The sequence below is a fragment of the Sinohyriopsis cumingii genome, chromosome 17 (assembly GCF_028554795.1).
Source record: "Sinohyriopsis cumingii isolate HCF-2022 chromosome 17, ASM2855479v2, whole genome shotgun sequence".
In the NCBI taxonomy this organism is placed as follows: domain Eukaryota; kingdom Metazoa; phylum Mollusca; class Bivalvia; order Unionida; family Unionidae; genus Sinohyriopsis; species Sinohyriopsis cumingii.
In genome coordinates, this window is record NC_142977.1 from 93,194,840 (window position 1) to 93,220,950 (window position 26,111).

Genomic DNA, 26,111 nt, shown 5'->3' on the forward strand with positions numbered 1-26,111 from the left:
TAAATAATCCGTATCAAAATCGCTTATCAATCAGAAATGATAATATACGATAAATAGATCAAAAACGTAAATATGTTTCTATTTTGAGTTTTATGCGTATTTCGATGTTTCTAGAACCCTTTATTAATATGTCGGATTGCAAAAGAGATTCGTATTCCAGTCATCAGTTATTGAAGAGCTTGTTCGTGGAGTATCCGCTGCTTATCAAGCGTTTCTAGGACTTTTAGTAATTTGAAATACTTCCAATTTCTTCCGCAAGATGACTCCATTGTGATTTACCAGATGTAGAGAAAATTTGCTCGTGAGCGAAAGCAAAGTTTAGGATAACCATCGATTTATCAAGGACTTAACTCTGTCTTTGTGGTAGTAGGAACTACTAAATCACCGTTTCATTGAAAGTGTTGAGCAGGTAGGTGAAAATATTTTTTGTGACGAAATTTCTGGAATCTATATCCACTTTCAGTTCAATCCGGAATTTTGGCTTACGCAGTTCATATTTAGAATTATGTAAGTTAACACAAATTTTTAAATTAGCATCTAAGTACTAGATAACGGAACTGATACGTGCAATGACATAGGCTTAATAGGTTATGTTTTGAAACAAGCAAAGCCTGAGAATAAATTCATTTATATCCTTGACGTTTTGGTTTTGTTGTTTTACGACATAGCAACACAAGATGGTTATCTAGTGCCGAGAGGTTACTAGAAATACACAAAAACCGAAATACACATATTTTGTACCAAAATACTCATGAAGATAAATGTATTATGATTTTTATGTGTTTGAATAATGATAAAAAAGCAAAATAATAATTGATTTTATCGATTTTTACAGGACATATTTACATTTTTCAGTTTATAGCTCCGTTTGTGTAATGAAGTCACACAGTTTGACTGGACAGCTTTTGTATAAGTATATGATATTTCTACCGAAAGGCATTCTGAATTCTCAGTCATAATCTCACTCTTATAATTCAAGTTCCTACCAATTTGTGATTTATCATACCTGTCCAGTCAAATAAACTAAATAAAATGAGCTAGTGATGTCATTACATGGATTCTGCCCGAAATTGGTACCGATTCATACCAACAACTTATAAAAATGGTACAAGCAGCTGTCTCACTTGGCGCTTAGCATTGACAGGTTAGTGCTAGGGCTGGTCAGTCTGGTGTCAGGATATTGTGCCTGGGTGGGAAAGGATGTGACATTTCCCTGGCACAATGCCCCAGTGCTATAAACTGCCACACTGCATTGTAGCAATATGACTGAATTTAAAAAAACATTTACATTAGAAATCCAAGTCACACACATTTTATATTGTCTAATTGGACTGAAATTGGCAGTGATCTGATGGCAGCCATCTTGAAAATCTTGTTATTGCCCCTAAGATAATAATAATAATATGGACTCGGTACAGCACCTAATCTGTAGAAGCTCTAAGTGCTTTACAGTATTAAATAACATATAAAAACGTATGACAACATATTCTTGGTTCCACTGGATCACACAAGTCCAGTTCTGGAGGTTCTAGAGACACACAAGTGAAAACATTGTTGTCAGCTCTCCTTTTTCCAAATCTTGAGCACTGCTGTGGATCTGATTTGCTTAGGACATCTTCATATGCACCCTCAACAGTTTCTACTTCTTGCAAGGTGGAAAACACAGAGATTCTCTATCCTGTCTTGGAGCAGACATTCATCATCATTTGCACCGGGAAGGGTCCACACCTGACTCCTACTCCTATCGATTGTTGAAATTGTTAGTAGTTGTTTTGGTTATTGCCTTGTACATGCATTTTCTTGCCTCAGCTAACTTTATAAATATAAATATAACCTCACATTGTGTTGATCTTGATAGTTTTGAAGTCATCGTGTGGCTATACCATGATGTATTTAAATCAGATTGAATCCTTTTTATTTTGTAGTGACATCGGCTTCAGATGACTCCAATATACACTTGCCATTGTAATCTAAAACTTAGATCCTTTTATGTTTTAGGGTTGGAAAGATATGCTGTTATAATCGAACATGGTGTCACATATTTCACTCTGCATTAGTGCAAAATCATAGTTTTAAGCATAACTTTCAATGAATATATGGCTTATTTTATTTATTTTTTCCTCCATGTTTAAGAGACTGGCTCAGCTGTTGTTTTGGAGATTACTCTTTACCCATGGAATTGAAATACTTAACTCCCAAACTTGGATGATGACACCTGTTAAATTGTTTATTTGAAGAGACCTCTTGTATTTCATTTAAAGTATTCTAAATACAAATATGTATATATGAGACTTGCATTTATGCATTTCATTATTGGTCAAAAATTTGTTTTGGATATGTCCAGCATATATTTTATTTACATACAGTGTTTCATAGTTTCATAAGCCAGGATATTTTATTGTTATCACAGGAAAATGTATTTTATTTGGTTAATATAATGGTGAGACACAGACAAAACATTTTGATGATGGCACTTCAACAGCCTGTAGGTTTAGTGTCGAGTCTGATTGTAGGATGGGGGTATTTCAGTGACCAGATGCAGGTGTAACACCAGTTCCACAAAACACTTGTAGGTCACCAATGTGAAGTTGAGAAGACCTTTTGTACTGTAATGATATTTGGTCATATAAATATCATTTTAGTTCAAGTTTTACAACCTGTCTTGTCCATTTTTAACTAATTATCTGAAAAGGATTGAAACTTTTTTATAGCCACTTAAAATACAGAGATTCTTCAGTCATTTTAAACCTGTGTTCCTGCATCACCCAATCAGAAATGTAGATTATTCAGTCATTAGACTATGAGCAGCTGGGTATACAAGATGGTGATTTGGTTGATGTTTTTATTCTAGTATTGGCAGTAGAGGAAGAAACTTAGAAAATAGGCTAGGTGTGTTTAGCGCAAAATACAAGAGTTGCCTGAAGACTGCTAACTCAGTTGACAGTGAATGTTTCATCTTTGCCTTCGGTCATTGCATCCATATGGCATGGATTTTGGTAGCTCTCGGATTTTCTGTGGCTGTTTTCACAGGTTCTTGTAGAGAGTCTTACATGGACTAGGTCAGAATTAATGTTAGCTCAGATATAAGCACTCCTTATGCTTAGTTGTATGAATGTTCTTGAAGAGAAACAGCAATCAGACTGAATCATCCTGCATATCGAAGCTGACCCATGAAAGGATCACAAGAAATGTTAGCATCGTGATTGCATGGCACATGTAGCTCCAGTGATTAAAGACAATTTGCCAGTTTGTTGCTTGGAAAAGAAGAACTGCTTGATTATGGTGCTTTATGTGTGTGTGTGTGTGATGCTTCAGATAGAAGAGCTTCTGTCAGCTTTTAAATTTATTGCGTTTGGGCATACTTGTTTTTCTAGTTTGGTAGACCGTTATATCATGTAGAAACCTGGTACAAACATGAAGACAGAGGTCTCATCTCAGTATCCACATGTATATAAGCATATACATGTGAATAACCACAGTGCATCTCAACCGTTTTTTCTTTATAGCTCCTGTTAGATTTGGTGCTAGGTAATAATTGCATCCCTATGTGAAAAATACATTTTACCCCTCCCCCCATGTTATTTGCTGATAAGAAAGTAAGGAAGGATGTGAAGGGGGCTAACTTTGTATATAATATATTATTTGTACATTCTTTGTTAAGTTTTTGCATTTAACTTGTTTTGTTTGCTTTGGTACTCAGTATACATACTGTTATACTTGGAATCATCAATCTTGGTGAAGGGGTGCCAGTTGCCAAAGAAATTTTTCCATGACCTAATTATAACATCATTGTGAAGGATGTTAATAGTGCATGATGTAGTAGTGATCATACCTAATGACTAGCTTTATTTCTTAATGTATACAAGTCGAGAACCTCATTCTGTTTATATGTGAGAGAATGAAGGACATATTTAAAACATTGTTTCTCTAAATAGCAAACATAATTCTCTCTCACATAAACAGAACAAGTTACTTGACCCTCATGGCATAAACAAATAAGGCAATGTAGTGGGTATGTTAAGGAGATCATGCAATATTAATGTATTTGACAGTGCCATTATAAAATGGTTATGTGAAATTTTCATTAGCTACTGGCTCACCCTGTATGATTGCTATTGACTTGCTAGGAGGGAAGAACTCTGTCATAACAATAACTGGGTCAACTGGACAAAATCCATTGTAGATGATTATCTGCATCTCAATTAATATCACAAAAGAAGGTCATGAGGACCTAGATGTTCTTAGTATTATCAGTATAAAGGTTTATGGTGGTATTTATTTCCTTTGGTACGTGTATTTACCATGGTACTTTTTCTCTGTACCAGTACTTCAGTAGTTCCATCAGTATGGAATGTGTTGATATTCCCACATAATCTTATTATGAATTGAATGATATTATCAGCATGTTTTTGTTTTATCTATTTGTTTTATGATTATTTAGTTTTACAAAACAAATTAATTTTGAATGTTTCAGATATATTTATGATTCTTTAATCATACGTTTAATATGTGTCTTTTATGCCAGCGTGGTGGCCAAATGAGACATTATGAAAGATACATGGGCCAAATCCAACTTTAAGAAAAATTATGGATTTAAAAAAATGAATTTTTTTACTTATTTACTACCATATGTTAATGTATATTTGTAAGACTGAGAATCATCTATGATTTTCAGGACAGCAGTGTTTAGTCTGAACATTACAAAATGTTTCTACGGTAATCCACTAAATATGTTCTCATTTATTGAGTGTGCTTTATGTTTACTGGTCATCTCTGATAAATATCTTGCCCAGGTTTTGGTATTCAGGCCAAATTTTCCCTGCATATTATATCAATTAAGTAGTGACAATTGTGAAATGTATACTTCAGTGTCTACTTCTCCAGTTGATACCAGCAAGCTCTCTGATATCAGCACAATGTTTCTCAAAGCATGTCATCTATAGAGGGTTTCATGGTTGAAACGGAGTTACTGATTGTAGTGCTTAAAATTACCTCCCTTAGCTCCAATGCGCATGCCCACAAAAAAATTTCCAGTTCCAGATAATTCAGAATTTTGCACTGTTTTACACTTGGTTAACAAAACAAAGTCAGCAAAGGAAGGAATCTTAGCTGTACTTAAAGATCGTTATGGTTAAACCATTGAATACATTTTTTATGTCTAACATCTTTTGTTCATACTAGAAGAATAATAATAGACATTATTAGATTCAGTGTCCATACTTACATTATATCGGATAATTAAATAATATTTACTGTCCATACTTGAATGATATCAAATAATTAAATTAAATACACTGTCCATATTTATATTATACCAGATAATATAGATTCATTATCCATAATTTAAGATATATCTGTAGGAACATTTCACTTTGCTCTCTGATTTTAAACATTTATTGCACATTTATGGCTGCATAACTTTAATGAAAACTATCTACAATTTACATTTTTCGTAAGTTGATATATCCTTCCTTATCAAATATTTTCTCAAGGCTAATAGTTTGTTTATAACACAAGTTAAAAAAATTATAACATGAGTTTGATACGTTAGCTGATCTGTAATGCTGAATATTTTAAGCCAGAAGTTTTTTTTAAAGGGAACACAGTATATTAATGTATTCAGAGGAACATAACAAAGCAATAATTACATTAGCTATCATAAAGGAGTGTAATTAATGCAGATGGAATATTTATTCATATTTGGGTGTAAATATCGTACAATATTCAAATTAATTAACATGCCCAATGACATTTTTTTTATATACTTTTGAAACATCAAGTATAGGATGGTACATGCAGTAACATGCAGCATGATTTTTGTTTCCTTATGTTGACATGTAATAACTCTCAAATTTGCTTTGGTCTTTAGACAATATTTCTGATTGCCACCAGCAAATTCATCTGGAAAAACCTTCTTAAAATAAGTTTAATTCTCTTTAACTTTCCTTACATCAAATATGTAAGTTTAAAAGATCCAATTATTTCATAGATTCTGTCCTATTACTTTGGTTCGCCTTTTAAATCAATATTAATCCACATGACCAGATGTAAAATTGCAGACAGTATGATTTAAAAAAGAGACTGTAAGAAAATGCTCTTCAAGTCAGTAATAAATGGATACTCACAAACATTATTTGTTGTCTTTATTACTCATTCTATCTTAGCACCATTGTATACTTGTTTTTAACCAGAAGTATGTTTATGTAATATACGTATGCAAACACACATTCATTCAAGCATATACATATCCATGCACCAGATGAAATAAGACAGACAGATAGGTGAGAGCCAGAAATGTCCTATACATTCATAGTGTGTCTAACATCGATATAACTCCAAATTGTATACTCTAAAAATTCCAACTATTCAAGGAAATAAAATTAAAATAATGATCAAGAAGACGTGTGCCTGTCTGTTCAAGTATGGATGACATTTATGCATTTTGAACAAAATATATCCTTCATAGATATAACTCTAGTTATTTCATGAAAATTTATAATAAACATTAATAGAAATGCAACAGTCTAAATCAATTATAAAAGAACCTTAAGAAGTTAGAATTTTTTTCTCATTGTCGTTCAACCTTCATTAACTGCAATGATTAAAGCTGTAAAAAAATAAACATATTTTCATTATTCTTCAGGCGAGATAAATTGTAATAACAATCTTTTTATGCAGTGATATACTTTTGCATAATTAAATAATACAAACTTAACTAGTGCATGAGGTAGTAATGGAAAGATAATGAGGTTCTGAAATAGACATAGAACATTTATTTGAAAGCTGGGAGCAGTGCAAGTTAGAAAAAAAGATGTAAAAACAATTGATCAAATGTTGATTGAATTTCTTTTGAAGATAGTGAGATATCGATCTTGCTTGCGAAATGTGGGCGGTCTCTCATCTTAATTGATTGAACTGTCCAGAAGTGAGTTACACCGAGATGCTGTCTGGTGTTTTCAAGGGGATATAATAACCGTGAAATGGACTATAGTGTAACCTTAATCCTTAATCATCCCACTTTATTTAGTTGTAGATTGCAACCTACACAAAATATAAAATTAACATTACATATTCATCTACTATAAGATACTATTTAATTTTCATGGGTGGGGGATGCAGTTTTCTTTTAAACTATTTGAGATATTTAATTTTGTTTTACGTTAAGGTAATTGAATTAGTTTTTCTTCAAATAATATAATGTATAGAATATGGTGTTATTTGCTATAAATTAGAGCTAAATAGTTAAGATAGTGACAGATGGACATTTTATTTTTTTAAAAAAAACATGTCAAGCCCTTGGCCTAGAACATCAAATTGTTAGTCCCCAAGATAATTGCAGTATTCCATGGTACATATTTGTGATATGTTTAGAAATACTGTGGTACAGTATTTTTGTGGTACCCAGTTGTACTATGAACTATATTTCATATTTGACTGGCTTCTATTGTTTTTGCATTTAGTTCATGACTTTATTGGGTTTTTGCACACTGTGTACATTGTTAGGACTCTATGGTCAGTCTTGAATCAAGTAACAGAAAAGAGCAAAAATGATCAAGTTTTGTAAAATTTAACATAATTTATTTCACTAGAATTCAAAGTGAAAATTTTAAAAAGCACTTACACTATTGTGAATTTCATCCTATATAGTCTTAAAAGTTGTGTCACAGTCCAAATGTAGTAAGTCCCGGTTGAATTCCAGAAGTATTCCAAATAAATTTTAATATTTGAATGTGTTAATTTGCCAATGGCATGGAGTGTGGTGATATGCTAACAGTCTTTTGATGTATCACAATAATATAATCCAAAATGTCCTTGTCAGAATTCACTTTAATTCCAAATTAAAGTTTTAATCAAAGAATATTATTCGGCACTTTGTAATTCCAGTGAATAATAATTTGAATAAATTAATGCACCTAAATTAAAAAAACTCGACACTAAGTCTGATTCTGCTTCAGATGTTAAGGCAAGAATGAATAATTCTAAGGTAAACAAGATTATATACTAACTCCTCTAATTGCCATTTTCTGAAAATACTTTGTCAACAATGGAAATTTCCATTCTAGAAGGGGTCATGAACAAGAATATATCTTTAATTCAAATTGAAGTAAATATGTTTACTATTAATAATGATCTGAATATTGAATCCAGAATGATAGAGAAATATTAGCTATGTATTGTGTTGTCACAAAATAATAAATTGTCACTGGTTGGGTTCACCATTAACTTGATTTTGGACATGGTCAAATACAAAATACAGATAAACAATGTACAGTGTATATATTCATTAGGAAAGGCCAACAAATAATACAAATTAAATATACATAACAACATACTGTTACACCTGGGATAATGAAACATCATGAATGTGCACATCCTGATGTACTTCTCCCTCATTGCAAAAGTGGGTTACTGTGCTCTGTATCTTGTGCTTCACTGACCTCATTTAAATTGTGTGTTGGAACCGTTCATGCTACAATAACTGACTTGTATCTTATGCTTTTATAGCACAGGTCAAGTATTTGTATTTAGCTTATTACCACATGGATCTTTTCAAGCATCTTATTAACACAAAAGGTCATCTCTTGACCAGTAGAATAAATATGTTTAATAGGAAACTTTCCATGTTAATGACCTGTAATGCATATTGTAATATGTTATCCATCTAATTCCTATACTGGTCTGCATATTCAGTTCATTAAATTAACCTGTTGAAGACAACTGTGTATTGATGTATGTGAATGAGTAATAGAAACTAGACAGCATATACTTCATGTGAGGCTTCATCTCTAATGACTAAACAAAGAGTGATACATGAACCAGATAGTGGTCATGATGGATATTAGTCATACTGGAAGTAAGGTTACTCAAAGCCAGTAAAATCTGGCTACTACTGCAGGCAAAGGTAATAGCTTCTGAATCAAAGATTTGTTTAACATAATATCAAATGCAAAATTAATCTCATGGTTTTATTGCCTCATTATAGTATGACTGGGTGGCACCATCTTGTTGAGATTGAGACTCGATAGAGACTTCTCAAAAAAGATAGAAAAATAGATGTAAATATTGATCTGAGCAAGGCTAGGATATGCATGTACATCCAAGATGGGTAAAAGTGATGATTGTGCATCCAAGAAAGGTAAAAACATAGATTCATGTGTTAAGGATAGGAATATCAGGTATTTGTGTTACTTTAAAGCTTTGCAAGCAATGGGTTTTGTTGTTAGTGGTGAGCAGTTTCGTTGAACAAACTCCTAGCCCGGAGTGCAGTAGATGGATAATGAAAAGACAAACACGGTTTTGAAACAGCCTGGGTCAAGAACCCTACAACTGCACATCAGTCAGATTTGTCAATCGATATTGATATTTCTTTCTATGATCTAATGCAGGAGAATAAGTAACTTGGAGGAAATTTTTAACGTTGAGAAATAGGTAAACCAAATGGAAAAACAGATGGACAAAGCCGAGGCACATCTAAAAGAAATAATCTTATTTTTCATGGTCTTTCTGGCACCACAAATGAATGTTGGTATGTATGTGAGAGAAAATCAAAACTTTCCTGCAGTACACCCTTCATATAGACAACATGCAACTATCCCAATGGAGAGGGCACATAGGCTGACACAGATACCAAAGCATGCAGAGCATGGGCTGTCCACCGATCATAGCCCAATTTACCTTGTACAAGGGGGGGCCCGAGTGGCCAAGTGGTCTAAAGTGCTCTCCATTACGGATCACTGTCATCTCACCTCTGTCTGCATGGGTTCGAGTCCAGGATTCGGCCAATGTGGGTATGTGAGAAAGCTTGCCAGTAGCTTCTCGTGGGTTGGTAGTTCTTCTCTGGGTTTTCCCGGGTTCTTCCTCCACCATTAAAACTGACTGCCATGCATAGCCTATCGTGTGCTGAAAAATGGCGTTAAACCCCACAACAACAACAACCTTACAAGGACAGAGACTGTTTCAATCAACAGTGCAGATAGCATGTGTCCGAAGATTACTGTCGATGTATAAGAGATGACAAGAAATTTCTCTGAGTATGATGACATAAAAGTAGAAGGTTGAATTTTTGACAATTAGATATAATAAACTGATTCTTGTTGGGCAAGTTTGCATGTGTGACTGGGAGAAAGAGATTTGTACTCTTGGCACAGCACAAGCATCATATCAGAGAAACTTGCCATGGAACACTAATATGTGTTTATGGTGAATCAACATGCCATATGATATATGGCTGGAACTAATGTAACCAGTGAAGAAGAGGATTATGGAGCAGGTCAAGGCCACTATAAATATAATGTAAATAATGATACTGTTTTTTGTAGTATATGAATTTTATTCCCGTTCTGGAATATAAAAAGACTTAAAAATATAAATATAGCCTTTAATTCGCCTCTTATTGTATGTGTTTGGCATAGTAGGTTTTTGCGAAACATGGAGTAAGTTAGATGAAGAGTTTAATCTTTTTGGGATATAAAGCTTTTAACTTAAAGAACTGTCATAGTCGGAACGGGGTGGGGTAACCATATTTTTTGGGACACTGGGACACCTCTAGTAGAAGAAGGTGTTGTGTAAAGAATGATAGGCAAGATTGTTTTGTTGCATATTTCTTCTAATTTACCAAATAATATCGAATAGATCTTATATTTGTATATATTTCACATCGATTTATGACAGTCTTAAAGAAAATGGAACTGGTTTATTTATTTATTTATTGAGAAATTAGAAAGAATAAAACCTGAATATCAAGAAGCTGTTTTGGTCGTTTCTGTAGATTTTAATGCTTGTATAAAAGATTTTCTTCACTTTATACCTGATGGTACTTTGGAAAATATTTGGTCGTTTCTGTAGATTTTAATGCTTGTATAAAAGATTTTCTTCACTTTATACCTGATAATACTTTGGAAAATATTTTAAATGTAGATGACATGTACTGAATGATGGCAATAATTTCTCTGTGACATGTAATACAAAAGGCTTTTCAACACTAAGAATGGGAATATTACATGCATTGCAAATAATGACTTCAGCATAGTGGATTATTCTGTAGTCTCTACAAAGCTGGACTGCACTGGTGGCCATGTAGTTAGAGATTCCTCCTTGGATATGGGAGGTTGCAGGTTCAAACCCCGGCCGAGTCATACCGAAGACTTATAAAAATGGTACTGACAGTTGCCGCGCTAGTTGCTCAGCATTAATAGGTAACCGTTAGTATTAGGACTGGTCGGCCTGGTGTCAGGATAATGTGACTGGGTCTGATGTCATGATACATGTGTGTGGCATGATACCCCCTGAGTGCTAGACATCACCATAAACTGCCACACTGCAGACATCATAGTGATATGACTGAAAAATTGTTAAAGCTATGTTAAAAATCCAAATCACACACACACACACACACACTATATTTTCTTCCCTTTATATCAAACTTTGGTATTTATGATAGATGAATCCTCCCATTTTGCAATCTATGGCAGATTGAAAATTGTAGTAAACTAGATCAAATTACAAAAGATTATTTAATAAATATGTCAGTGAAGACATGACTGATTTTCTGCATTTAAATATCAACCATTGTGAAAAAATTGGAGGCTATATATACATGGATATTTGTGTTGAAATGTAGCCACTGAAGTTCACAATTTCACTGCAGAGTTTACAACCCCCATGGTTTGATTAAGACTGCAATAATGCTAAACAGGAGAAAATTCGTCTTGTAAGAAAATAGAGATTTACAAACCAAATTATTCATCTAGACACATCTTCACAGTAGAATCTCATTTTAAAGATTTTGTCGGTTGAAAAGTTCATTATATGAAAAGTCGGTGAAGGATAAAGGCAATAAATGGCCCCAAAAATTCTGGCAAGTGTTAAAGGGAAAATACTCTAAAGGGTAAATGTAAGTGAATTCAAAGTAAAATAACAGAATGACTGTTTTGATAATTTTCTTTTCCTTATTAATGTCTGACAGAGATAAAATCTGGATGACAATGTAGTGTTCACTCTGCAAAAAATAAAATGCCAGGTCCCGACAAGATTCTTGTCACTTGTTTCAAGTTGACTTTACCTTGTATTGTTTTATTTCTTAATGTGATCTTTAATATGATCTTTGGAACAGGGAAATTTACAAAAGAATGGAATGGTCAAAAAGTATATGTCCGATATTTTAGAATCAATGAATGACCAGATCTGTTACAGAAAATTTTTTCAAATTAATGTACTTGGTAAATTGTTCACTTCTGTTTTGAACATACAGTTGTATAGATGGGCAGATGGCAATAATCTAATTGAGGAAGCTGGATTCAGAAAATACTACAGTACATGTGATAATATATTGTTTTGCATTGATTTGTTCAGAAGTATATTAGTAAATCTGGTGGTAGGTTTTCTTGCTTATTTATTGATTTTTCAAAAGTCATTGATTGTGCATGTACAACACAATAATCTATGGTTTTCTCTTGTACAGAAAGGTATTGATGGAAAGATTTTAAAAGTTTAAAAAAATAAATATTCTTGTTTAAATGCAGTACAGTAACAATACAAAGATATGTGTTTTAAGCCCAGTTCTTTTTTTATCTTTTATTGATGATTTTGTTCAAATGTTACAAACTAAAGGTGATAGTGGTATTTTCTTCAGTCTAGCACCAAAAAAAATAATTGTTTGTAGAATTGGTGTCTGAGAAATTATGAGCATTGGTTTTACTAGTGCAAACCTATTGAAACTATGTCATTTTAAAAATATATGGGGTTGCCTTTCACGTCAAGGTTGGTTTTACTAGTGCAAACCTATTGAAACTATGTCATTTTATAATTATATGGGATTGCCTTTCACGTAGAGGTTGAACTGGTATAAGGTTTAAAATGTGTTTGCATCACAAGTGTTGAAAGCAGGATCTATAATTTTTAGGTAGCAGCAGATATTTTTGAAGAATATATGGGCAAGATATATTTAAAATATTCGATGTGATGGTTCATAAGTATTGGGGTATGAATATTGACCTGTGAATAATTATGTAATTATGTTAGTCTTTGCAAATGTTGATGATACCCTTTGAGTTCATCTTACTGGTACATGGTCAGGCTAAAATTACACATATGATGACCAGGAGATATCGTTTCCAGTGTTTTATTATTTTAAAGAAACTGAATATGTTGGCAAAAGCACAAGGGCCAGTGAAGTTATACATGTTTTTGCTCTCATGTTTTGGTTATGCCGTGCTAGCACAGAAATGGGTGACAGAAACTTTCTTTTTAGCTATGTTCAAACATCTGTTTGATTACTTTTCACAGATCTGGCCAATAGGTGGGTCAACAAAATATGCTTATTATATATAGCACAAGTCATTATTGGAAATGTAGAATTATTATGCATTAGAGCTATTTATGGGACCCATTCTGTTAATATAAATGATAAAAAAGAAATTAGTCTTTATTTTCGTTAAAAACATTTGCATCTTTTCAATGTTCTAAACATGATTAATGATTGAACAAGGAAGACGGACTAAAATTGAAAGAGATCAAAAGTTTGCAAACTGTGTCATAAATTTATCAGTGTGTAAAAGATGAGTACCATTTTTTGTTAACATGCATCTTGTGTCAATTTAAGACAGAAATATGTTGATGAGATGTACAGTATTTTGTCAACCCTCAGCTGTCCAACATTTTGTTTTCAAGATAACATTAGTATGAGTTTATTTTCAGCATGATACTTAATGCTGACAGTGGCTGTTGTAGACTACTAAAAATATGGCTGTAGAGACTACAGAAAATACGCATGTAGACTACTAAAAATATGGATGTAGAGACTACAGAAAATATGTAGACTACTAAAAATATGTATGTAGACTACTAAAAATATGGATGTAGAGACTACAGAAAATATGCATGTAGACTACTAAAAATATGGATGTAGAGACTACATGTACAGAAAATATGCATGTAGACTACTAAAAATATGGATGTAGAGACTACAGAAAATATGCATGTAGACTACTAAAAATATGGATGTAGAGACTACAGAAAATATGCATGTAGACTACTAAAAATATGGATGTAGAGACTACAGAAAATATGCATGTAGACTACTAAAAAGATGGATGTAGAGACTACAGAAAATATGCATGTAGACTACTAAAAATATGTGTGTAGACTACTAAAAAGATGGATGTAGAGACTACAGAAAATATGCATGTAGACTACTAAAAAGATGCATGTAGACTACTAAAAATATGCATGTAGACTACTAAAAAGATGGATGTAGAGACTACAGAAAATATGGATGGAGACTACAAAAAATATGGATGTATAGACTACAGAAAATATGCATGTAGACTACTAAAATATGCATGTAGAGACTACAAAAATATGCATGTGTTGACTACTAAAAATATGTATGTAGACTACTTAAAATATGCATGTAGAGACGACAAAAATATGTACATACATATTTTTTGTAGTCTCTACATGCATAGTAGTCTACATAGACTACTAAAATATGCATGTAGAGACTACAAAAAATATATATGTAGACTACTAATAATTTGCATGTAGAGACTTTATGTGCAACAATTGAGTACATTCTGTTTGTTTCTTTATTTTATTATTTCACCAACAGTCACTGTTTCTGCTTCCTGGAGTGAGCGGAGGTCTTTTTGATCGTAACAGTTATAAAGACTCTAAATAGACTTGAAGTAGAAAACAGTGCAGATTGTATGAGATGATAGTATTGTGAAAATATACTTGACATGTAAGTTAATGTCTCTGATCAGTTAATTTAAATATGTTCCTTATTCTGGGAACTGTTATCTGACCTCCTTTAATTTACTTCCTTAATTTTAATCACACACCAATGGGGAGTGATACTTACTGTTGAGAAAAGTGAGTCATTATGTAAGTATTTTATGTAAATATTATAATTATTTAAAGATTTTAAGTCTAAATATTTGAAAACTTTTAGGAAAGTTTCAAGTATTTTTGTTTCAGACAACTATAAAAATGTGCCTGTTTACAAAGACCCTTTGTATTGCCAACCTGCCACAAATAATTAGACTGCAAATTATATACAAAATAACCAGTTGTAATTTTTAGCTTGCCACTACGAAGAAGAAAGGAACTGTGTCCATGTCAGTGTCCACACATAAATGCTTATACATGTATATAGCCTCACTTTATCTCAACCATTCTTTTTCCCAGGTCCAAGGCATTAACACCTTGGAGTGGGTTGAGGGTAAATTTGGAGTACCTTCAGCCTCTTTTTGGTGAGATATGTTAGGTGGACAGGAATGACTTTTCTGGACACTTTATACATGAATTTGGCCTTCATTAAGAATATTCTTTCATATATTGGTAAAATTTGTATATAATTCATTGCATCCTGAAAATCATGTTCTGTTTTGGAATCTTAAAAGTTTGGTTATGTTTGAGGAAGAAAAAATTATGTTGCCAAATGTTTTTTAATTCAAAATTACATTACAGTATTCCAAATATGGCTGAATTAACTTTTATAAAAGAAGACCCTTTACTGAATATGCTTCATCTTTATTCGGAAACACAGGGTTATGTAGTGGCATGTCATTGACCTGATGTAAGTTCTGTTTGTGAAAGTTTTCCCATTGATAATTTGGCAAGTTGCAGTTAAAGTGGCACACTGTGTTTGTGCTCCAGGTACATGCCATAATCAAGTCCTGTAATACATAATGATATCTGTTACACACTTATCTAGTTCTTTGGTTTTAAAATGTAAAGAATGAACAGTGAAAGGTTTTTATATTTAATGCTTTGTCCTGTAGCCATATATAAACAGCTGTAAAGATCCCTCTGGGTACAGTGGCATGGGTGAACATACACAACAGGTATACTCCAGTCTAATCTAACATGCTGCATACAGACTGGGTGAGTCAGTCTTAGCAGCTAAATTTGGCAGCTGCCCTGCAACTCTGGGCTCAATCCATCCTTATTTTATAGGAGCCCAAGAATGTTGCCACTTTGATCTATCCCAGTCATTCACCATCAGTTAGGGAGATAAGGGCCAAAAATGGATTAAGGAGACAAATTAGGGAGCTCAGCTTGCTTTTCAGGTAATATACATGTTTGTTGTAGATACTGTACTTTGGATAATGTGGTGTATTTAGGTGGTTTTTATCTTGGTATATATCTGTAATATGCACATTAGATGAGGAAAATTCCACTGCTTAAATGGACACCATTATCTAGATATGTCACTCTTTGACATGAAAATAAGGTGTAAGGGTATTGTATATGTAGCATTCTTGTACTTTGTTCATAGTAGCTGAAGTGGACTGGATCGTGCAGTTCATTTAAAGGAGAATACATTTAGTCTTTATATTCTTTCACTCCTTATGAATTTTGAAACTTGATACAGACCCCACAGTAGTGATTTAATGTACATGCCAATATTTGGAAGAGCCGGTAATATTACTGATATAATACTTCTAAAGCTTTGTAACATTGAGCTAGTACGTATACATTTACATGTACATGTATCATGCAAGTTGATTAAGGTTTCAAGTTTAATATTATTATTGACAGATGAAAATAAAATCACAATACCGTTGCTTATGTACAGATTTGCTGGTATAATGATTTTAATGGACTTTATAGGTGTTGGAAAATATTTGTTAGCAATTTCATGCAGTGTTTTTGCTAAGGTTGATACACTGTTTATTGATTGGTTCATTATAAAAACACTTTTTATCACAATTTATGCTACTGGTATATCATACTGAGGGAATGGGGGCTAAGAGCCTTTCCCAATGATGCTACAAATGGTAAATACATTTTATGTTTTATTATATGCTCATTTTTTCTCCGTTAACTTTGCATTGTCAGAATTGTTCAATATTTTACGATACTGAACTCACGTGCAACTTCATATTGCACTCATAAAGGAACTACTTTTTTTTGCAACAAAACAATGGACACATATGCTAGCACTTTTGATTGTCAACAAATTATGTACACTCGCGTAGTAGGCACTTTACAGTTTGGTTTATTAAATTTGTTTCTGAATAAAGTAAAGCAGATGTTTCATGGACTGCCACATACCAGCTGCTTTGGCACATTCCGCGTTAACTTTTTTGATACAATGTTTTGGATTTAGGCTAGATATACAGTAGACTCCAGAAAGGGTCCTTTCAAATAGCATGCAAGTGACAAGGCATAAACTGTCTTCTTTAGCAGGTAATTAGACTGGCCAAAAAATATACTTAGTTTTACATCCTGAATTTCCTCAAAATCTACTTTCTTGGTTCTGCAAATACGAATTACATGAGCCATGTCATAGGTTCTCAATCTTGATTACACATTTTGAAATTGTACTGTAATTTTGAATATAAGCGCAATTACATCCAACCCAAGACATTCAGATAACAACTACCAACCATAGACATTCAGATAACAACTACCAACCCATGACATTCAGATAACCACTACCAACCTGTTATGTATATTTGATTTAATTACATCTGATTTAATATATATTTATTTCAATTGTCAGTTTTAATTTTTTTTATTGTTTTCATTACATGATACTGTAGAAAATAGTTTGACCTTGACTGTTAGTTTATAAACACCGATGTTGATCTAAATCCTGACCTTGTTTCCGAATTTGTAGCAACCTTCATAAACAAGTTCTATTTTATTTTAAAATGATTGGTTGTTTCCAAGGTCATGATGGGACCTTGGCTTTAAGTTATAAACATTTTTTATTATTTTTTATTTCTTAGAGTAAAAATGATTGGTTTTTGTCAGGGTCACACTGGGTAAACGTGATCTGTAAGAAGTATTTGCTTCTATAAACTTCCAAAAGATGATCACTTGACCCTTGTTTACTTTTTGGAAAGCCCATATAACCCATGTTTTGGAGAATTAATCACAGTAGAAGTTGGGCTGTTAAACTGTTGTATGTTGTGCTGTTTGGAGTTATTTCAAACTACTTGGTTTGGAGTTATTTCAAATTAGAAGGATTAGTTCTGGTATTTTTCCGGAAAATACGTGTGCTCATTTAATATTGTGGAACAAGAACAGTTTTTTATAAAAATTTATTCCGCTATCAGAAACCGGAGAGATAATTCTTGTTTCTACAAGGAACTGTAGACTTCAACACTACAGATTGTAGCATACGTCATCGTCTTCCATCTTGGATTCTTCGTCAAGATTCGAACATGAAATCAGTAGAACACTTTGTTATTAGGACTACTAAAATTTTATTCTCTGATTAATTTTGGATAACTTTTGGATTTGATAATATAAACTACCGTAATTTTGTATTTTTTTCATTTCTACAGAATGTTTCCAGGGAAATACATTATTGTATTTTTAAAAGCTTGTTGTTTTCACTCTTTCTTGTGTTACTGTTTATTTGAGCCTAGACAACTGACATAAGAAACCCAAAACATGCAGACAACCACTATTAACCCAAGACAGTCAGATGACCATTACCAACCCAAGATGGGGCCTCGAGTGGTCTAAAGCGCTCACCATTCCGGATCACTGCCATCTCACCTCTGTCTGCGTGGGTTTGATTCCAAGGCTCGACTAGTGTGGGTACGTGGGAAAGCCTGCCAGTAGCTTCTCGTGGGTCGGTGGTTCTTCCCTGGGGCTTTCAGGGTTCTTCCTCCACCAGTTATACTGGCCACCCTGTATAGCTTATCTTGTGCTGAAAAATGGCGTTAAACCCTAGAACAACAACAACAACAACCAACCCAAGACATTCAGACAACCACTGCCATTTCAAGATACAGTGTATTCATATAACCACTATCAACCTGAGACATTAATTCAGATAACCACTGTAACCATCTGAAGACTTCAGACTACTATAACCAACCCAGAACATTCAGACATCCACTATAACCAACCCAGAATGTTCAGACATCCATTATAACCAACCCAGAACATTCAGACCAGGGCTTGAATTTAACACAAATTTCTTTGTAGCCAGAAGGATTTGTATATTGAGAAATTTACTAGTCCTGCCAAATCTTTACTAGTCCTGTTCACAAAACAATGTCACACAGATTTCATGTACGTTTACCAATTCAATTTTAAAGTTCAAACAACCCGCAACAAAACTGAATGTTTTCTGTGTTTGTTTTTGCGAATTGCGTACACCAGTTACACCACATAACGTTCAGCCATTCCCTGTCTTTTGTCCATTTCTTCTGAAATTTTCCATTATGCTTTTCCCTATCATAAGAGTTATTCCTCATCATTCTCATTCAACTTTTGCTTTTTTCCCGGTGGCTGAACACCATCTATCAAATGCCACATTTTGCCTGTCTTATAAGGAGGGAATTGTGCCTTGTTTTGAAATACGAGATGTTATAGTATAGCTGACGCGAATTATTTAAAGCAAGAAAGGGAATGGCACAGTGTCCTTTATATAAGAAAGTCAGAGCAAGAAACACGTTTCAAAACACGTGTCTTTGCCCCCTCCCACAATTAAATGGCCTCTCCCTAACAAAGACTTAACTTCATCGGATGTTCTGCATGATCAAAGCAGTGGCTGTTGTAATAAATATTAGCATCAGAAGATAATGTCAGTTTCAACTTGGAAAATGTGTGTTCCCATCAAACGAAGCCCTCTGACACTCGGCGCGTTGTATTTAACAGCTCCAATTACAGTATCATATGTCGTAAGTTTGGTAATTCTTCTTAATTAATCGAACCTCAGTGTATTGTTGAACTTAATAATAAGGCAGAAAATTTTCCAATCTTAGATGCCCGTTCGCAGAGATTTTAATTCCCAACAAATGTATGGCATTCTGCTTGGATATCTCCACGTGTATTCAATTATTTGTTCATTCTTGTAAGGGAAAAATATAAAAACTATTCTTATCATCATAGAAAAAGTACCGTATTTTCGCGCATTTAAGACGCACCTAATTATAAGACGCACCCATATATAAGACGCAGGTTTTGACGATTTGTGTAAAAAATATTTTACATAAGACGCCCACAAATATAAGACGCACGCGGCCTAGCCATCTGCCACACTGAGCAATTTATCTCCAGTGGTTTCCTTTCCTTTCCTTTATCATAAATGAAAATTTGTCCAATGTTTCATCACCCGTCGGATGTAAACAAGGCTTCATTACCATTTTTAGTTGAGATCAAAGAATTGTCTGAGGCAGGACCGCAACGGTTATCGTTTATTCTTATCTCCTGCTGGGCCAATAGCGGATGGGTTGAGTACCTGGTATCTAGATTCTAGAACAATAAACGCCAGATGTAAAGGCGGCTTCATTGATCTGCTAGGCCAAGTCTTCAGCGGGTGGGATTAGTACCGTACATAGACCAATAAATGCCCGATGTATGCGGTTAGTATATATACCGGTAAACATGGGGACAGTCTCTTATTACCGGTATATATATAAATGAGTGATCAATTTGCTTAGCATTTTTAAAATTTATAAAATTGTCACGATGCCGAAGCGAAAATCATATACGGCCGACTTTAAATTAGACGTCATCAAGTTTGCCAAGGAGCGTGGCAACAGAGCTGCTGGAAGAGAATTTAGCAGCAGCAAGAAGAATGTACGTGATTGGAGGTTGGAGGAAGAGTAGAGTAAGATGAATCCAAGGAAACAAGCTCATAGAGGTAGAAAGGCAAGATGGCCGAACTTGGAAGAAAATCTAGCCAACTGGGTGCATTCGCAACGTGACAGTGACCATGCTGTTTCAACGATAGCGATCAAACTGAAGGCTCAGATTATTGCTACAGAAATGAAGATCACAGACTTTCGTGGTGGCAGTGTCAACTGGGTGTGCAAGTTCATGAAACGGAACAATCTTGCAGTCCGGTCACGTACAACTGTTGGACAGAAGCTTCCGGACGATTGGGAGAATAAATTGGATGTTTTCCATACCTTTGTTCAGAAGGAAATAAGTGAACTGAAGTTGGCAGATGATGATGACATCAATATGGATGAGATTCCAATGTCATTCGATGTTCCAGCTACTAGATCAGTGGCAGAGAAAGGAGTGAAGACAGTCGTGATTGATACCACCGGACATGAACGAACCAACTTCACTGTTGTATTGGCCTGCACTGCTGCAGGAGGAAAACTGAAACCCATGGTTATCTTTAAAAGGATAACTGTGCCAAGAGAAACGTTGCCAGCTGGAGTTGTTGTTGTCTGCAACAAAAAGGGCTGGATGAACACAGAGGTGATGCAGACCTGGACGGACGAATGCTTCAGAACAAGAAGAGGTGGATTTTTCAAGAAGAAATCTCTTCTGATTTTTGATGCAATGGCTGCCCATAAGGAGACAACTGTGCAGAAGCACATCAACAATGCTGGAGCCCACATTGCCGTTATCCCAGGTGGCCTGACTTGCAAGCTACAGCCCTTGGATGTTTCCATCAGTCACCCGTTTAAGACTTTTGTTCGTGAGGAATGGGATCGTTGGATGACTAGCGGTAAACACACCTTCACGCCAGCTGGTCGACTATGTCGTGCAGCGTACGTAGAGGCATGTAATTGGGTTCTTCTGGCATGGGAGAAAGTGAAAACTATGACAATAATCAATGGCTTCAGAAAGTGTGGGATAATTCCCGAATCGGCTAGCTATATCAGTTCTTCGGACGACGACTCAGCTGCATCCGATACCACTGACGCCAATGAGGATCAATTAGCATCAGTTATGGAGTTATTCCGCGACGACGACAGTGAATTTGATTCAAGTTTCGATGGATTTGAAGCCGAAACTGATGAAAATGAAGATGAATAGAACAATACGGTACATTGATTTTTGATCAAGTCAAACACTATTTAGTAACAGTTTATTATATTGTGTTTAATAAAATTTTTAAATATATGGTAGAACTGATTTTCATATTTAAGTGCTATATTGAACAAATTCTTGTCTTGTTTTCGAACTATTTAGTCTTGTCTTGTTTTCGAACGCACCCACCAAAGATACTGAAAATTTTAAGTATCTTTGAACCCAACCGGATGTATAGGTAATATAGCCGCTGTAGTTTTTGCTGTGATAATTAATAACAATAAACAAAACTATTTAAACATACTATATTATATAAATTTAAAACATTTACTCCTACTAAACTTAGATCTGCAATAATTATACAAAACATTGAAACGAAAGGATTTGAAATTTGAAGTGGCCTGCATTGGATTGGTACACGTGGTAATTACTGAACACTTACCCAACTGTTTTTACAACTAGGAATGAAAATCATGAAACGTGAATATCGACCGCAATAATCGTCCTTCAATATCACACACTGTACCGTTCGTTCGTGTTAAAAAATACTTAGATAAGACGCCCATTAATATAAGATGCACCCTGGGTGCGGGGTAAGTAAAATTTTGTATAAGACGCGTCTTATATACGCGAAAATACGGTAGTTGTATGGAAAGGATGTGTCAATAACGTAATTGGAATAAATTGATCTAATTCTTGAAATTATTACGATGGAAATGTAAAATATATAGTTACCTGTTGCAGCGTTAGGGTAGCGAGCTAATAAAACAACCTTAAACAAAAAAACCTGTGAACTAATTTCTTTGAATAGTTTTTGTCATGTTCTTTTGTGTGGTATACTGCTTTTTAGTTTGTTACTGTGGTTGAGAGAATAAAGTGTGAAATCATGTCATTTTTTCATTTAATTCATTATCAGATTAATTAGGATCAATTACCAAACTTCTGTTGTTAATTACAGGACCATAATCTGCGCTGTTAAGTGAAATGCACAAACTCGGATGGATTCTTGTTATAGAAACGCACCTTTCCGAGGCAGAAATTGACTTCATCTTCTCATGCTAATATTTTATGACTGTTTACAATGGCCACTGCTTTGATTCTACAGAACATCTGCTAAGTCAAGTCTTTATTAGGGAATGGCATAAACAAACGCTGACTATTGATAACTGACACTTGCTAGCCCATCGGACTATTAACATTATGAAAGTTACTTGTCCGACAGGAAATCAGCTAGTCTCAGGCTAGTGGACTACCGCTAATTTTGAGCCCTGCAGGCATCCATTAAAACCAGCCCAGAACATTAAGGCATCCATTATAACCCAGAAATTTCAGACTACTATAACCAGCCCACGAACATTCAAACCAATGACCGCTCTGGTGGCCTGGTGGTTAGAGCGTCTGCCTCGGATGCGGGAGGTCATGGGTTCGATCCCCAGCTGAGTCATACCAAAGACTTACAAAAATGGTATTAACAGCTGCCTCGCTGGGCACTCAGCATTAAGAGGTTAGTGTTAGGACTCGTCCGCCTGGTGTCAGGATAATGTGACATCATGCTGCATGTCTGTGGCATGATGCCCCAGTGATAGACATCACTATAAACTGCTACACTGCAGACATTGTAGCAATATGACTGAATTTTTTTTAAAGCTACGTTAAAAATCCAAATCACACACACACACACTGTAACCAATCCAGAAAATTTAGACTACTATAACCAACCCAGAACATTCAGATATCCACTATAACCAACCCAGAAAATTCAGATTTCCACTATAACCAACCCAGACCATTCAGATATCCACTATCACCAAACCAGAACAATCAGACATCCACTATAACCATCCCAGAACATTCAGATATCCACTATAACCAACCCAGACCATTCAGACATCCACTATAACCATCCCAGAACATTCAGATATCCACTATCACCAACCCAGACCATTCAGATATCCACTATCACCAACCCAGACCATTTAGATATCCACTATCACCAACCCAGACCATTCAGATATCCACTATCACCAACCCAGACCATTTAGATATCCACTATCACCAACCCAGACCATTTAGATATCCACTATCACCAACCCAGACCATTCAGATATCCACTATCACCAACCCAGAACATTCAGATATCCACTTTCACCAACCCAGAACATTCGGACATCCACTATAACCAACCAAAATATTCAGAATACCTATACCAGCCCTAGGCAGTCAGAAAACCATTACCATCCCAAGATATTTGAGACCATGAGATCAAAAGAAAGATAATCTGCTATATGTTTTTAATCTGTTTCTTTAATCTTTCCTTTTTACAGAATTTTAAAATCTTTACCCATTACATATTGTTGAAGTTCATGTTTGCATAGTTTGTAAGGGCTGATCTTAAAAGTTATTGTGTAGTTCTTCATCTTTATATTTTTAAAACTTTTTTACTTTAATTATCGCCACTATTCCGTTAAACACAACACATTCTGTTGCATCTATATATTGTGCTTAACTGTTATTCATGATTGTAGATTGTAAGGGTTATTTGCAAACAACTTAAATGTATAGGTAACTTTTGTCCATGAATGTAGATTAAGATAATGATCATTTGTAAGCATGTTTACTTAGATTTGAATTCAGGACCTTGGTTTTTCCTTTGGAAGAACCTTGGTCAACCTGATCTTTATCAGGTAGTTTGTTAACATTTAAGCAAACAGGTCTGACCTTGTTTATGAACTTGATAGGAAATTTACCCATTCCTGGTCCTCTTACATATTGTGTTTTGTGTATTTATATAAAGGTTGTGATCAACAGAATTTATTCCTAATTTAACATATGTTTAGTGGAATCATTCATTTTGTTAATTTCAGTTTTAATTTGAGAGAATTTATTGATGTAAATTGTTCATTGGGATTACAAAGTGCTCATTAACTTTTGGACTAAATCATGATTTCTTTATTATTGTTATTTCATTTAATGACATTCTGGATTATATCATTGTGATACATCAAGATTGTTAGCACATCTAACTATTCGAGGCCGCTGGCACAACAGCACATTCAGTTATTCAGAACACTATTTTTGGACTTATGATAGAACTTTCAGGGTTGTATGGGATTGCATTCACAATACTGTAAGTTCCTTAAAAAATTTCACTTTGTATTCTTGGGAAATACATTTTTATTTGTTGAATTTTACTAAACCTTTTAGTTTTTCCTCTTTTCATTTAAATAGTTTAAGACCTTAGACTCATAAAAATTCATTCCTGTATCATCACAGTAGTAAGAAAATAATGTATGCTATTAGTACATGTATCAGTTATTTCCCATCAGTCTGCTTCCTTCCTAAAATATGCATCATTTTCCTGCGAGTCTGAAACAGTTTTCCTGAAAATGTACTATATGCATAATTATGTGTTTTAAAACTGACTATTCACTTCTTTGTGCTGTGCAGGAACAAAAATTGATTTCCTTAAAAATATTAAAACAGATTGCATTATATCATCACCAAACCCAGGAGATTAACTTGACATGATTAAATAATAACAGTTGTGAATTCCATTGGATTTTTATAATCAGTAAAAAAAATCTTGTTGAAAATGTAATGGTTCTACTGCCCTAAAATCAACTAGAAATCAAAGCTGTAAATAGGATTTTCACCTCACAACAAGAATAAATTTACTGTAGTATCATTATAGAAATCAAAGCTGTAAATAGGATTTTCACCTCACAACAAGAATAAATTTACTGTAGTATCATTATAGAAACCAAAGCTGTAAATAGGATTTTCACCTCACAACAAGAATAAATTTACTGTAGTATCATTATAGAAATTAAAGCTGTAAATAGGATTTTCACCTCACAACAAGAAATTTACTGTAGTATCATTATAGAAACCAAAGCTGTAAATAGGATTTTCACCTCACAACAAGAATAAATTTACTGTAGAATCATTATAGAAACCAAAGCTGTAAATAGGATTTTCACCTCACAACAAGAATAAATTTACTGTAGAATCATTATAGAAATCAAAGTTGTAAATAGGATTTTCACCTCACAACAACAAGAAATTTACTGTAGAAATCATTATAGAAATCAAAGCTGTAAATAGGATTTTCACCTCACAACAACAAGAAATTTACTGTAGAATCATTATAGAAATCAAAGCTGTAAAATAGGATTTTCACCTCACAACAACAAGAAATCTACTGTAGAATCATTATAGAAAATAAATTGTCCTATAATGTCTTGCAGTAACTAAAGCACACAAACTGAAGCAAGTAAAAAGGTTATGTTGATGTCAATAAATAATTCTGCACTTTGCATGATGGGTTTTGTAGTACATTCCTTAGACCCTCAAAACAACAATATCCACCT

The 26,111-nt window shown here is 34.1% G+C and overlaps 1 protein-coding gene across 5 annotated transcripts in view; it reads left to right on the forward strand.

The window, feature by feature from the left end:
• The first annotated feature begins 236 nt into the window (after positions 1–236).
• Positions 237–26,111, forward strand: part of LOC149779434 (dnaJ homolog subfamily B member 6-like) — a 76,484-nt gene continuing 50,609 nt past the window's right edge. For 4 of the 5 annotated variants that reach the window (XM_089940094.1, XM_089940098.1, XM_089940096.1 and 1 more), the window contains exon 1: positions 237–409. The gene's annotated coding sequence lies outside the window, so the exon portion shown is untranslated. Of the gene's footprint in view, positions 410–15,878; positions 16,071–26,111 lie in introns of those variants that run through there. The other variant, XM_089940095.1, reaches the window with a different exon arrangement.